Here is a 12,794-nt window from a genome sequence, read left to right as displayed (position 1 = left end):
CCAAAAAAAAACGGCATCGTTCATTGTTCTTGGGACTTTTGGTCAAGTGTTTGGAAGGCCATGCATTTCTTTCTTCTTTTTTTTAAATTTTTTTTTAATGTTTATTTTTTGAGACAGAGAGAGACACAGCATGAGCAGGGAAGGGGCAGACAGAGAGGGAGACACAAAATGTGAAGCAGGCTCCAGGCTCTGAGCCATCAGCACAGAGCCCGATGCGGGGCTCGAACTCACGAACTGTGAGATCTTGACCTGAGCCGAAGTCGGACGTTTAACCGACTGAGCCACCCAGGTGCCCCAAGGTCATGCATTTCTTATGAACTAAGCCAAGTCTGTGCTAGGCAGTTGTCCAGTGCCTATGTTTCATTCCGACTTTTAACTCAAAACCGACCACAAATTTTTATGCACAGCGGTTTTGTCTACACCCTGGCCTTGTATCCACTTACACATCTGATTAGATTTTTTTGCTTCTGGATCTCTTTCCCTTCCAGGATGTTGGATACCCATTTATGTCTGTCTTTTAAAATTGCCGTCTTCTTCTCCCTCACGTTCTGATACCCACATTCTGACAAAAGCAAAAATATCTGCTTCCTGCTTTTTGTCTTCAGGAAAGACCCCAAGAACATACTTGGGGAAATATTTCTAAAAAATGCATCTTCCATGCTTTAAAGAAGTTTCAGCAAGGAGGGCGGTATATAAAGAAAAAAAACCTCTTTGTGTCCTGATCTTCCCTCTGGTTTGCCTGTCTGTTATCTTTGGAGATGGCATAATTTTCATTTAGAGGCCATTTTTTTCAGGAAGCTAGTGAAATTGAAGCACCAAGGACCCGTACTTGTACAGGTTCTTTCTATGGCCCTGTGCCTTTGTTTTCTTAAATTTGTATTCTTTTTTTCTTTCTTTTTTTTTTTAAGTTTATTTACTTACTTTGAGAGAGAGAGAGAGAGAGCTGAAGGGGCAGAGAGAGAAGGAAAAGAGAGAATCCCAACCCATCAGCACAGAGCCTGATATAGGGCTCAAACTCAAGAATCGAGAGATCATGACCTGAGCCAAAATCAAGAGTCAGACGTTTAGCCGAGTCACGAGGCGCCCCTGTATGCTTCTTCTTAAAAAGAGATCACCTCTTGCCCCCCAAGTTGTGAAAGCTTCTGGCCCCATAAAACGAGTCCACCTCCCATATCAAGACTTTGGAGTCAGGTGGGGATTCAATTTCTGGACCTGTGTGACTTTGGACAAGTTGCTTCACCTCCCTAGGCTTCAATTTTCTTATCTATGAATAATGTCAGGTCTCTGGAGAAGTCAGAACACATGTACTTTGCTTTTCACAGTTCCCTGAGCACATTAAAGAACTTTAAGAGGAAAAGAATCTGGGGAGAAAAAGACAAATCCATATTTGGTTTGAATTGCTTAGGGCCTTCTGTGGAGAGATGCCTGGGGGCAAGAGAACATTCTGGACTATGGATCAAAAGGGAATGAGGAGCAGGGGTGCTGTTTGGGCGAGGCACTCATGAAGTCAGAGCGGATTAAGGAGGTATCTGTGAGATGTGGAAGGAAGGGGAGGCCCAAGGTCCAGAAATAGCTAAATAACATAAGACTGGACAGAAGTTCACACTTTATTCCTTTGAGGAATTTACAAATCTCACACCCCATTACTCAGGGTTTACTCATTCAGGGGCCCGTTGTCATTTTCTTTCTAGCTTTATTGAGGTATAATTGACAAACAACGGTTGTGTGTATTTAGGTGTAAATGGGATGATTCTCTGTACGAATACATTGTGAAATGATTACCACAATCAAGCCAGTTAACTTATTCAGGATTTCATATAGTTGTTACCTTTTTATTGTAGTAATGGTGATGAAAGACCCTAAGATCTACTCTCTTAGCAAATTTCACCTATATAATAGAGTATTAGCAACTATAGTCACCTGCTGCCGATCCCCAGAACTTAATCGTCTTGTCACTGAAAGTCTGTACACTTTTTAAAAATGCTTATTCATTTTTGAGAGAGAGAGAAAGAGAGAGACAGAGTGTGAGCGGGGGAAGGGCAGAGAGAGAGAGAGAGAGGGAGACACAGAATCCAAAGCAGGCTCCAGGCTCCGAGCAGAGCCTGATGCGGGGCTCGAACTCACAAACACTGAGATCGTGACCTGAGCCGAAGTCAGACGCTGAACTGAGTCACTCAGGCGCCCCAGAAGGTCTGTACACTTTGACCAACATCTCCCCATTTGCTCCTCCCCTCAGGCCCTGACACCCACCATTCCACAGTCTGCTTCCATGACCTTGCCTTTTTCAGATTCCACATATAAGTGAGGTCATACAGTATTTGCCTTTCTGTTGGCTGAATCCACTTGGCATAATGTCCTCCAGGTTCATCCATGTTGTTGCCAATGGCAAGACTTCCTTCTTTTTATGGCTGACTATATACCACATCTTCTTCATCCGTCCATCCATTCACTGGCAGATAATTAGGTTGTTTCCACGTCTCAGTATTGTGGATAATGCTACAATGAACATGGGCGTTGGGATACCGCTTCAAGATACTGATTACATTTCCTTTCAGATATATACCAAGAAGTGGGATTGCAGGATCATATGGTAGTTCTATTTTTATCTTTTTTTTTGGGGGGGGGGGGAACCTCCATGCTGTTTTTCCTAGCAACTGTACATTCCCACCAACAGTGCACGAGGATTACCTTTTCTTCACAACCTCACCGACACATTCTCTCTCTTTTGTAATAGCCATACTAGTCTGCGAGAGGTGCTATCTCATTGTGGTTTTGATTTGCATTTCCTTGATGATTAGGGATGCTGAGCACCTTCTAATGGACACGTTGTGTCCCATTCTTTTTGGGTTCTGCGGTCAAAAAAAGTGTGAAAGCCATTGGGAGCCCGTTTAAAAATCAGTTGTGGCAAATGCCCGGAGTAATCACTTGAGGGCAGTCCTGCACAAGGGTTATTCAACCGTCACTGAATCAAGGGGACACTCACTGAGGGCATATAATGTGCTAAGGGAGCTTGTAAGGACGGCACTGGCTGAGTCTGGGAAGTCAGGGAAGGCTTCCCTAAGGAGGTGACCCTTAAACTTGTATCAGGATGCTGTACAATTAAATAGGGGAGGGAGAAGTGTTCTAAGTAAGGAAACAGCATGTGCTAAGGCCTTGGGATGGCAGAGAGCCTAGTGAGTAAGAGACAAAAGGACAGTGTGGTAGCAGCTGAGACAGTGAGCGGGATATAGAGGGACATCAGGGTTGGAGCTAAACTTCTAGATTCTGTTAACATTTATTCAGAAGCTACTGTGTTCCAACCACTTTCCCATAACTTATGTCATTTCGGGGGACGTGGCATTAGATCAGTTTAAAGGCAGAGAGGCACGGCTACCACCAATCTCCTTTTCTCCAGCCTCCTCTCCTTCCCAGAGTGTCCCTTACTCCACTGGCCACTGAGTCTTACCTTTTCTGCAGTGCATAGGTCAATTCTCTCCTTAGGTTGAATGTTACTGATCTTTTTGCGCATGCTTTCTGTCTTCCGGACTAGACTCTATCTCCCTGAGCCAGAAGGTGCTGTGGATACCTCAGCGTGCAGCCCAGAGCTGATGTCTAGGGGGCGCTCTGTTCCCGTTGGTTTCTGCCTCACAATAATGTTGACCGCGTCACACAAACACGCGGTGATGTGTAGATTTCCATCATGGCTCCAGTTCTGCAGCCCTCCCTGCATCCACGCCCTCAGCCGTGAGGCTTTACACATGGATTCTATTTCCCGCTCCTCGAATCAGTGCTTGGGCTTGTGACCCGCTTCACCGGTACAATGTGGCAGAATGGTGGTGTGTCGGACCCAAGCAATATACGTATTTGTAAACCTGACTTTCTCCTGTACCTTTGCTCTATTTAGTCTCATTTCTATGGGATAATATGAATCATATTTTAAATATTTTTGTTACACAGAAGAGCTCAAGTTCATGTATTTTTAACTGCAGTCTAATTCCCCATATACAAAAAAATAAACCCCAATAGAGTTATCCATTTCCCTACTGATGGTATGTGGGTCACTTGGAGTTTTTTACTAATACAGAAAAAATGGGACAATGTTCCTATGCGTGCCTCCTGTATACATGGGTGAGACTTTCTCAAATGCATATGCTAGTAAGTCACGGGGTACACACACTCCGAATTTGCTGAAGCATCACTAAATCGTTTTCCAAATAGTTTGAACCAATCTATTCTCCAACCAGCTATAATACCTGAGAATTCTCACTTCTCCGCATTTAGCATCAGTGTTGTCATACTGATTTTTGTAATTTCTTTGCCAATCTGATGGGGCTGAAATGGTATCTTATTGATATATATTTTTTAAAGATTTTATTTTTAAGTAATCTCTTCATCCAACCTGGGACTCAGACTCACAACCCTGAGAGCAAGAGTCACACACTCTACCGACTTAGCCAGTCAGGTGCCCCTAGCTGGTTGAAATGTCAATGTGAGTTTCCCTGATTTCCAAAGAGGCTGGGCCTCTCTCCATGTGTATATTGGCCCCTCCTGTTTCCTCTTTTGTGAACTATCTATGCATATCCTCTGTTTTCCTGTGGGGTTGTTTGCCTTTTTTTTTTAATAGACTTGCTCCTACAAGTCTATTTGTAGATGGGGTAGTAGGAGTCTATTTGTATATGATTTTGTATGTTATACATATAAATATACATAAGTATATCTATATAATATAAAGATGGCATATAAAGAATATAATGTGTATTGTATATGTAATATGTAAAGAATATGACATATTCTTATATGTTTGGTTGATTTTATGAACTGCAAAGATCTTATTTCAGTAACTTTTTTTTAAGTTTATCTATTTATTTTGAGAGAGGTGTGTGTGTGAGCAGGGGAGGGGCAAAGAGGAGGGGAGAGAGAAAATCCCAAGCAGGCTCTGCGCTGTCAGCACAGAGCCCAATGCAGGGCCAAACTCACAAACCGTGAGATCATGACTTGAGCTGAAGTCAAGAGTCGGACGCTTAACCAACTGAGCCACCCAGGCGCCCCTTATTTCAGTAATTATTTAACAACTTGAATAAGATAGAGTTCATACATCATACAATTCACGCATTTAAAGTGTATCATCCAATGGTTTTCCAGTAGTCAATTTGGGGACATTTTTATGACCTCAGGAAGAACCCCATGCCCTTTAGCTATTAAGACCCTTATTTCCACATCTCTCCAGCTGTAAGCCGGAGAGTTACTTTCTGTCTCTGTAAAAATGCCAATTCTGGACATTTCATGTAAACGGAATATAGAATATGTGGCCTTTTATAACTGATTTCTTTCAGTTAGCATAATATTTTCGAGATCCATGTTGTAGAATATATCAGAACTTCGTTCCTTTTTATGACCGAATAATATTCCCAAACATACGATCTTTTGTTTACTGATCTTTCAGCTGAAGTACCACTTACTGAAAAATGTAACCGAATATGCAAATTGTTCTTCTGATTTCGGCTTATCTGATCTGATTGCTTACCTCTGTCCTCCTCACACACACGACAAAGGAAAGTTTTTTTTTTTTAATTTTTTTTTTAACGTTTATTTATTTTTGAGACAGAGAGAGACAGAGCATGAACGGGGGAGGGTCAGAGAGAGGGAGACACAGAATCCGAAACAGGCTCCAGGCTCCGAGCTGTCAGCACAGAGCCCGACGCGGGGCTCGAACTCACGGACTGCGAGATCGTGACCTGAGCCGAAGTCGGCCGCTCAACCAACGGAACCACCCAGGTGCCCCAAGGAAAGTTTTTTTGACCAAAATGACGAAAAGGTTTATTACTGACTTTGAACTGTGCTTTATTGGTGAAAATCCTTGGTCCAATCCCCCTAGTTAGAGAAGCAGTTTCTAGGGACCCTTGTTGTCCTAAGTGTGGCCCCTGGACGGACAGCACCGCCTCCCCGGAAACTCTGTAGGAGTGCGTCCTCTCCAGACCTTCCCAGACATGCCTGAATGAAACTCTGAAGTTTAAGGGGATCCCCAGGTGATTCATTTGCCCATTCAAGTCTGAAAAGTGTTGCTCTACACCACCATTTCTTCCCCTGGGTCCGTGTGGAAACCACCTGGAAGGCGGTTGAAGCAATGCCAATGACCTACCCGCTTTGCAGAGGTTCAGATTTCACTGGTCTAGAGTGGGTCCCGACTCCTGGGGTCATTCCACTGAGAAGCCAGGCCTGAGAAGCCCTGAGCACACGTACCCCTTAGGAGCAACCCCAGCTTGTTTCTGTAAACCACTTTGATTTAGGAACATTTATCCTATAAGCTTCAAGCCATCCAGATCGCAATTCTGGGGGCGCCTGGGTGGCTCAGTCGGTTAAGCGTCTGACTCTTGATTTTGGCTCAGGTCATGATCTCACGTTTGAGCCCCGTTTGAAGCTTTGCCCTGAGCATGGAGCCTGCTTGGGACTCTCTCTCTCTCTCTCTCTCTCTCTCTCTCTCTCTCTGCCCCCCTCCCTGCCCTTCCCCTGCTCATGCTCTTTCTCTCTCTCTCTCTCTAAAAAAAGAAAAAGACTGCAATTCTGCTTACCAAAACTGACCGGACGGCTCTCTGAGAAGGGTTCGCATGACCCTTTTTAAGGAATTGGAGCGTGACGGCCAGTTCCACCTTCTGCTCTCTGACCTCCCTCCCTGAGTGGATGTTCAAAGCTCTGTTGACAGAGATGGTCTCTGTTTCTAAGAAAACACAGCTGAAGCCCCTGCGAAGGGCATGCGGCCAACGATGCGCTACCTTTCTCGAGGCTCATTTTCAGCATTCAGTTTACGAACTTGCTCTGCAAGGAATGGCTACGACTTCTGGCAGCGTTTACCCAATAATGGCGTCTCCCTTGCTCCTGCCGACAGATCAAATACAGTAAGAACAAACGTCTCGGGGGGACGCCAGGATGTGTCTCTTTTTGAACAAACCCAATCCTGATGTTATTATCTTTGCAAAGGCAGCCGTGGCAGCCAAGAGCCATAAGCAGACCTAGCTGCCTCCGCTCTCCTGACCTCCCCAGGGATCTTCCTCCCGCCACTGGCTTCCTAACGTGTGTCTCTGGCCCGTCTGCCGACCCATCGCGATCTCCTGGCAGTAGCTACAATACAACAGCCGTCTCACAGGCCACGGCTCGCGCGTCCACGGAGGGTTTTACCACTCGGCTGGGGGTTTGTCCGCGTCTCCCGGCCGCTCACAATCCTGCCCCACCTCCGTGTCGCGTCGGGTCACGGCCATGCCCCAGCCCTGTGGCCGAGGCCACTTCTCCCAGTTAAAGGAAACAGGAGGGAGGGGAGGGAAGGTATGTTTGTCCTGTACATCCTGCCACTGTCCAAGTCCCAGACACCCGTGGGAGGTCCTCTGAATCTCCTGTCTCTGCTCTTTTTCAGCCACCTCCGCGTTCGTGCCACCTTGACTTACTGAGCGGAGCGACTGCAAGAATCAACCCCCCCCCCGCCCCCAGGCTCCTGCAATCCACGCCAAGCGCGGACAGGTGTCAAATAGCCTCCCAGGTTCTCTGCACGGGTTGCTGAACGGCTGAGCTCTTTGCCTCGTCCATTCTCTCACACTGGGCCGGGGAGCCCCGCTCTGTCCTCCGGCTACCAAGTGCCAGATCTCCTGAGTCTGTCAGCGTTTCCTGATTCCAGCTCCGGGACAGTCCCTGTTACTGAGAGCAGACTCCTTGGGGGTGGGGGTGGGGGGGGGTTGCATCCAGTAGAGAGGTCTCCAGCCTGGGCAATTCAAGGTAGGAGGCTCGGTTTGAGAGAGGACAGACCTTATGGGACCCGGCAGGTGAAAGCTCTTTCCACGGGGCCGGTTCTGCATCCGCGGAAGCCAGCAAAACCGGCCCAGAGGTGTGGCACCTGCCTGCCATCGGCAATTACTCCTGTTTTGAAATCTGCTAAGGACTTTTGCTGCATTTGCTGGTACGCTGCCTCTCTGATTACCTTACAGGCCGGCGCCGTGCGTGTCCGCACACACACGTCCTTTGTACATAATAGCCTGTGCTCTAGATTTCGGCTCAGGTCATGATGTCACGGTTCGTAAGATCGAGCCCCTCATGGGGCTCTGCGCTGAGTGTGGGGCCCACTTGAGGTTCTGTCTCTGTCTCTCTCTGCCCCTCCCATGCTTGCTCTCTCTCTCTCTCTCTTAAAATAAACTTTAAAAAAGAAAAGAAACTTAAAAAAAAAAAAGGCGATGCTTAACCAACTGAGCCACCCAGGGGCCCCAAAACTGGTTTCATTCTTTAAAATTAGAACTCCAGTAAATAATTCAGTAGCCTGAGCCCGACGTTCCTGCTTCCCGGAGGTGGGAGCACGTACATGATGTTTACTGGTGATTTCCACAGAGGGGTGTTGAGCAATTCGAACAAGGTTTGTTTTCCTTCCAGAACAACCCACCACGACTTCTGAGAAGTCTCTGATGTCCTTTGCAATCTCCAGCCTGCACGCGCTCTAGTGACAAGGATTTGATGTGAACACCATTTTTCTTCCACTGTGGTGCTTGTATCTGTGGGAGAGTCTGTGTTCTTGTCAGTTCAGAGGGCTGACTTCTTTGTTGGTTCCTGCTACAGAACCTTCTCAAACAACAGCCTGAACAGTGTGTGTGTGTGTGTGTGTGTGTGTGTGTGTGAAAGACAGAGAGACAGACACAGAGACAGACAGACACAGAGAGAACACACAATAGTGCTTCATTTGTTCATTCTGCCTAAATTTCCAGGTTTTTCTGTCTCTCCACCTGCCTCCCCTACATTATGTGATCTCTCTTGCTCTTCTTCTCTTCATTTCTAACCACCACATCTAGTCCCACTCACCTTAACTGACCCTAATACAAAACATTACATATAATTCCAAATTAACTGAACCTTGTAAGTTTTAGTGTTCTGTTACTAAATGGCAGCAAAAAAGAGTAACTTCTCTTCTTTTCCACTAAAGAGGAAGTAACTAAAATGCTTTCTTTTTTCTCAAACTTTTTAATGCCATGTATATGGTTTTATTGTCAAAATCTGAATCACCCTATAGGATCCCACTTCTCTCATTTATATTAAATCAAGAGCATTTTCCCGCGGCATTAAAAGCATATTTACCTATTTGTAAGTTGATGGCATATATTACTGTTTGTTTTTTTCATTTTAGGATATACAACTTAATTACATCCATTGGTTGATTGCTGGTACTGGAATTATAGGGTTTAAAGGGTATATTTTAAAAGCTCTCAATAAATATAACCAATTGCCACGCAGGTGGGACCACCTAGTTGGCACTGAAGAATATCTTTGAAAACACAAATCCGTCCATTTAATAAGTGAGAATGGCATCTTGGTATTTTAATTTGCATTTCATTGATTACCAGTAAATTCAAGACTCAGAGATAATAGCATTTAGAAAAGGAAAGAAGTTTACTTGCAAGAAATCTGAGACACTCAGAAGGACCTGCTCATCAAATAGAAAACACAACAGGTCATTAAAGCCAAACACTGCAAAATTACCAATGTAATGGAATTTACAGTTGGTATGTTCATGACTGAAAACCAGCAATTTTTCTTACGGGGCTATCATTTCTGCAATTGGGACTCTCTTCAGTCTTCAGACAGCAGCCAGTCTTCAGACAGCAGCATTGCAAAAGTCAGGGATAAAGTTGTCTGCATTAAGCAGTCAGCAACTTACAGGAAATGCTCAGGCACGTTCATTTATTTGGAAGGCTGAAATTAGAGAAGGTTGAAGTATTTATTGACCCTTAACCATGGGACTTCATGGAGGCTCTATGTGTATAATGGATGCGCAGAAAAGATTATGTGTATCTTCTTTTGTAACTGCATATTTGTGTCTTTTGCCCTATTTAATTTTTTTAAAATGTGTGTTTATTTAGAGAGAAAGCGGGGGAGGGGCAGAGAGACAGGGAGAGAGAAAATCCCAAGTGGGCTCCCCACTATCAGTGCAGAGCCTGACGCAGGGCTTGATTCCAGAACCAGGATCATGACCTGAGCTGAAATTGAGAGTCGGATGCTTAACTGACTGAGCCACCCAGGCACCCCTGGTTTTATTGAGGTGCATTGTTTGCTTATTGAGTTTTATTTGGTATATGTTAAAAATCCATTGCCGGATATTGCCCCTCAACATTTCTTGTATCATTTGACTTTTGACTTGGTTTATGGTATTCTTTTTTTTTTTTAATTTTTTTTCTTAATGTTTATTTATTTTTGAGACAGAGAGAGAGAGAGAGAGAGAGAGAGAGATGGAGCATGAGTGGGGGAGGGGTAGAGAGAGAGGGAGACAGAATCTGAAGCAGGGTCCAGACTCTGAGCTATCAGCACAGAGACCGACATGGGACTCAAACTCATGAACTATGAGATCATGACCTGAACTGAAGTTGGACTCTTAACTGACTGAGCCACCCAGGCGCCTCTATGGTATTTCTATTACAGCCAGCACTTACATTTCTATGTAGTCACATCCATCAACTCTTTTCTTGATAATTTCTGTTTTGGTACCATGCTTCGAAAGCCTTCCCCAGCTCTTTTAATATTGCTTATAGACATCCCACAGAACAGGAGAAAATATTTACAAATCATGTACCTGATAAGGGGCTAATATTCAGAATTTATAAAGAACTCCTTCAACTCAACAACAGAAAAACGAACAACCTGATTAAAAAGTGGCCAAAGGACTTGAATAGACCCTTCTCCAAAGAAAAGATATAAATGGTCAATAAGCACATTTATTGAAAAGATCCTCAACATCGCTAATCATTAGAGAAATGCAATCCAAACCACAATACCACCTTCTATCCATTAGGATGGCTATGGAAGAAAGGAAGAAAGGAAGGAAGGAAGGAAGGAAGGAAGGAAGGAAGGAAGGAAGAAAGAAAGCAAGAAAGAAAAAAGGAAGAAAGAAAGAAAGAAAACAACAAATGTTAGTGATGATGTACAGAAATTGGAGGCCTTGTGCATTGCCACTGAGAATGTGAAACAGTGCAACTGTCTTTGAAAACTGTATAATACAGTGATTCCTTGGCAAAAATAGAGTTACCACAGGATCCAACAATTCCACCTCCCCAAAAAATTGAAATCAAGGACCCAAACAGATATTTGCACACCCACGTTCATAGCGGCATTATTCACAACAGTGAAAAGGTGGAAGCAACCTAAGCGTCCGTCAATGGGCGGCTGGATACACAAAATGTGGTTTATGCATACAATGGAATATTCTTCAGCCTTAGAAAGTCAGGCGATCATGACACATCCGTAACATGGATGAACCTTAAAGACATTATGCTAAGTGAAATGAGCCCCACATAAAAGGGCAAATACTGTATGTTTTCACTTACTCGAGGTGCCTAGAGCAATAAAAATCAGAGACAGAAGGGAGAACGGTGGTTGCCTGGGGCTGAGGCGGGGAAGATGGGGAGTTGTCTAATGGATACAGGGTTTCAGGGTAGCGAAATGAAAAAGTTCTGGGGATGGAGGGTGGCGATGGGGCGTATAACAGGAATGCACATAATGGCAGTGAAACGTATGCTTAAAATGGTTAAGTTTTATGTTGTGTATATTTTACCACAATTAAAAAAATACATCGCTTAAACTTTCTCAGAATACTTTTAATAGTGCTGTGGGTTTATAATTGTGCTGTGGGTTAGTAGGAACGATTCTGACTGGAAATCATCAACAATTCCTATCCATAATTCAAGGTCACCTGCTGCCAGTGGGAGGTGGGTGGCTGAGGCCTGGTGAAAACTAAGTTAAGGTGAGTGAGGAACGGGGACAGACCCGGAGAGATAGAGTTGCGTGGGTTCCTAATGCTCTTTTGATGACAAGGAATATAGATTTTCTTAGACTACCTGTTCCAGGTATTGTTGCTGGGTAATAAATTACACCAACCTTATTGATTAAGCCACAACTCTTTTATTATCTTGTGGATTAAGTGAGTCTGCAATGCAGGCAGGGCTCAGGCTGAGCCGTTCTCATGGGGTTGATGGAGGTCACTCAGTGGTTCTCGGCTGGTAGATGGGTTGGTCTGGGTCCTATCTGGTGCTTTGGTAGGGATGATTGGATGACTAAGCCTCAGCTGAGACTGTCAAGTGGACCGCTTACACATGACCTATGCAAATGGCTGTCTCGGAGTCGTCAGATTGCTTACATGGTGGCTCAGGCCTCCCTGAGTGAAGATTCCAAGAAAACAGGTTGGAAGCTATATGGCTTTTCTGACCTAGCCCTGAAAGTCACATAGTGTTACTTGCATTCCATTGGCTACAGCATATAGTCAAGGAGAGAGGAATTAAAAGCCATCTCCCAATGAGGGAATGGCGAGGTCACCCTGAGGAGAGCATGTGGGATGGAGATAGCGTTGTAGCTGTCTACAGACAATACAATACACTCTACTGCTAAGAAAATGAGGATTAAAAAAAAAAGTTTATTTATTTATTTTTGGGAGAGAGAGGGAGAGGAGTACGAGACAGAGAATCCCAAGTTCCCTGCTCTCAGCCCAGACCCTAAAGTGGGGCTTGATCTCATGAACCGTGAGATCATGACCTGAGCTGAAATCAAGAGTAGGACGCTTAACCAACCGAGCCATCCAGGTGCCCCAGGAAATGAGAATTGGTTATAAAAACACAGTGGACTAAAATGAGGAAAACGCTGGAATGGAAGCAGGGCAGGACTAGCACAGCTGGTCTGTGACCTTCTGCATATCTGCTTGGGTCCCCCTGTCTTTTCCTTGGTCTTCCTCAATTTCCTTTGGCCCCCATGCTTCCCCCAACCCTCCCCAATTCTCCGCCTGTGACCCACCATGGCCCCTCCAACCT

The sequence above is a fragment of the Neofelis nebulosa genome, chromosome 5 (assembly GCF_028018385.1).
Source record: "Neofelis nebulosa isolate mNeoNeb1 chromosome 5, mNeoNeb1.pri, whole genome shotgun sequence".
In the NCBI taxonomy this organism is placed as follows: Eukaryota; Metazoa; Chordata; class Mammalia; order Carnivora; family Felidae; genus Neofelis; species Neofelis nebulosa.
This window is presented reverse-complemented; position numbering follows the sequence as displayed.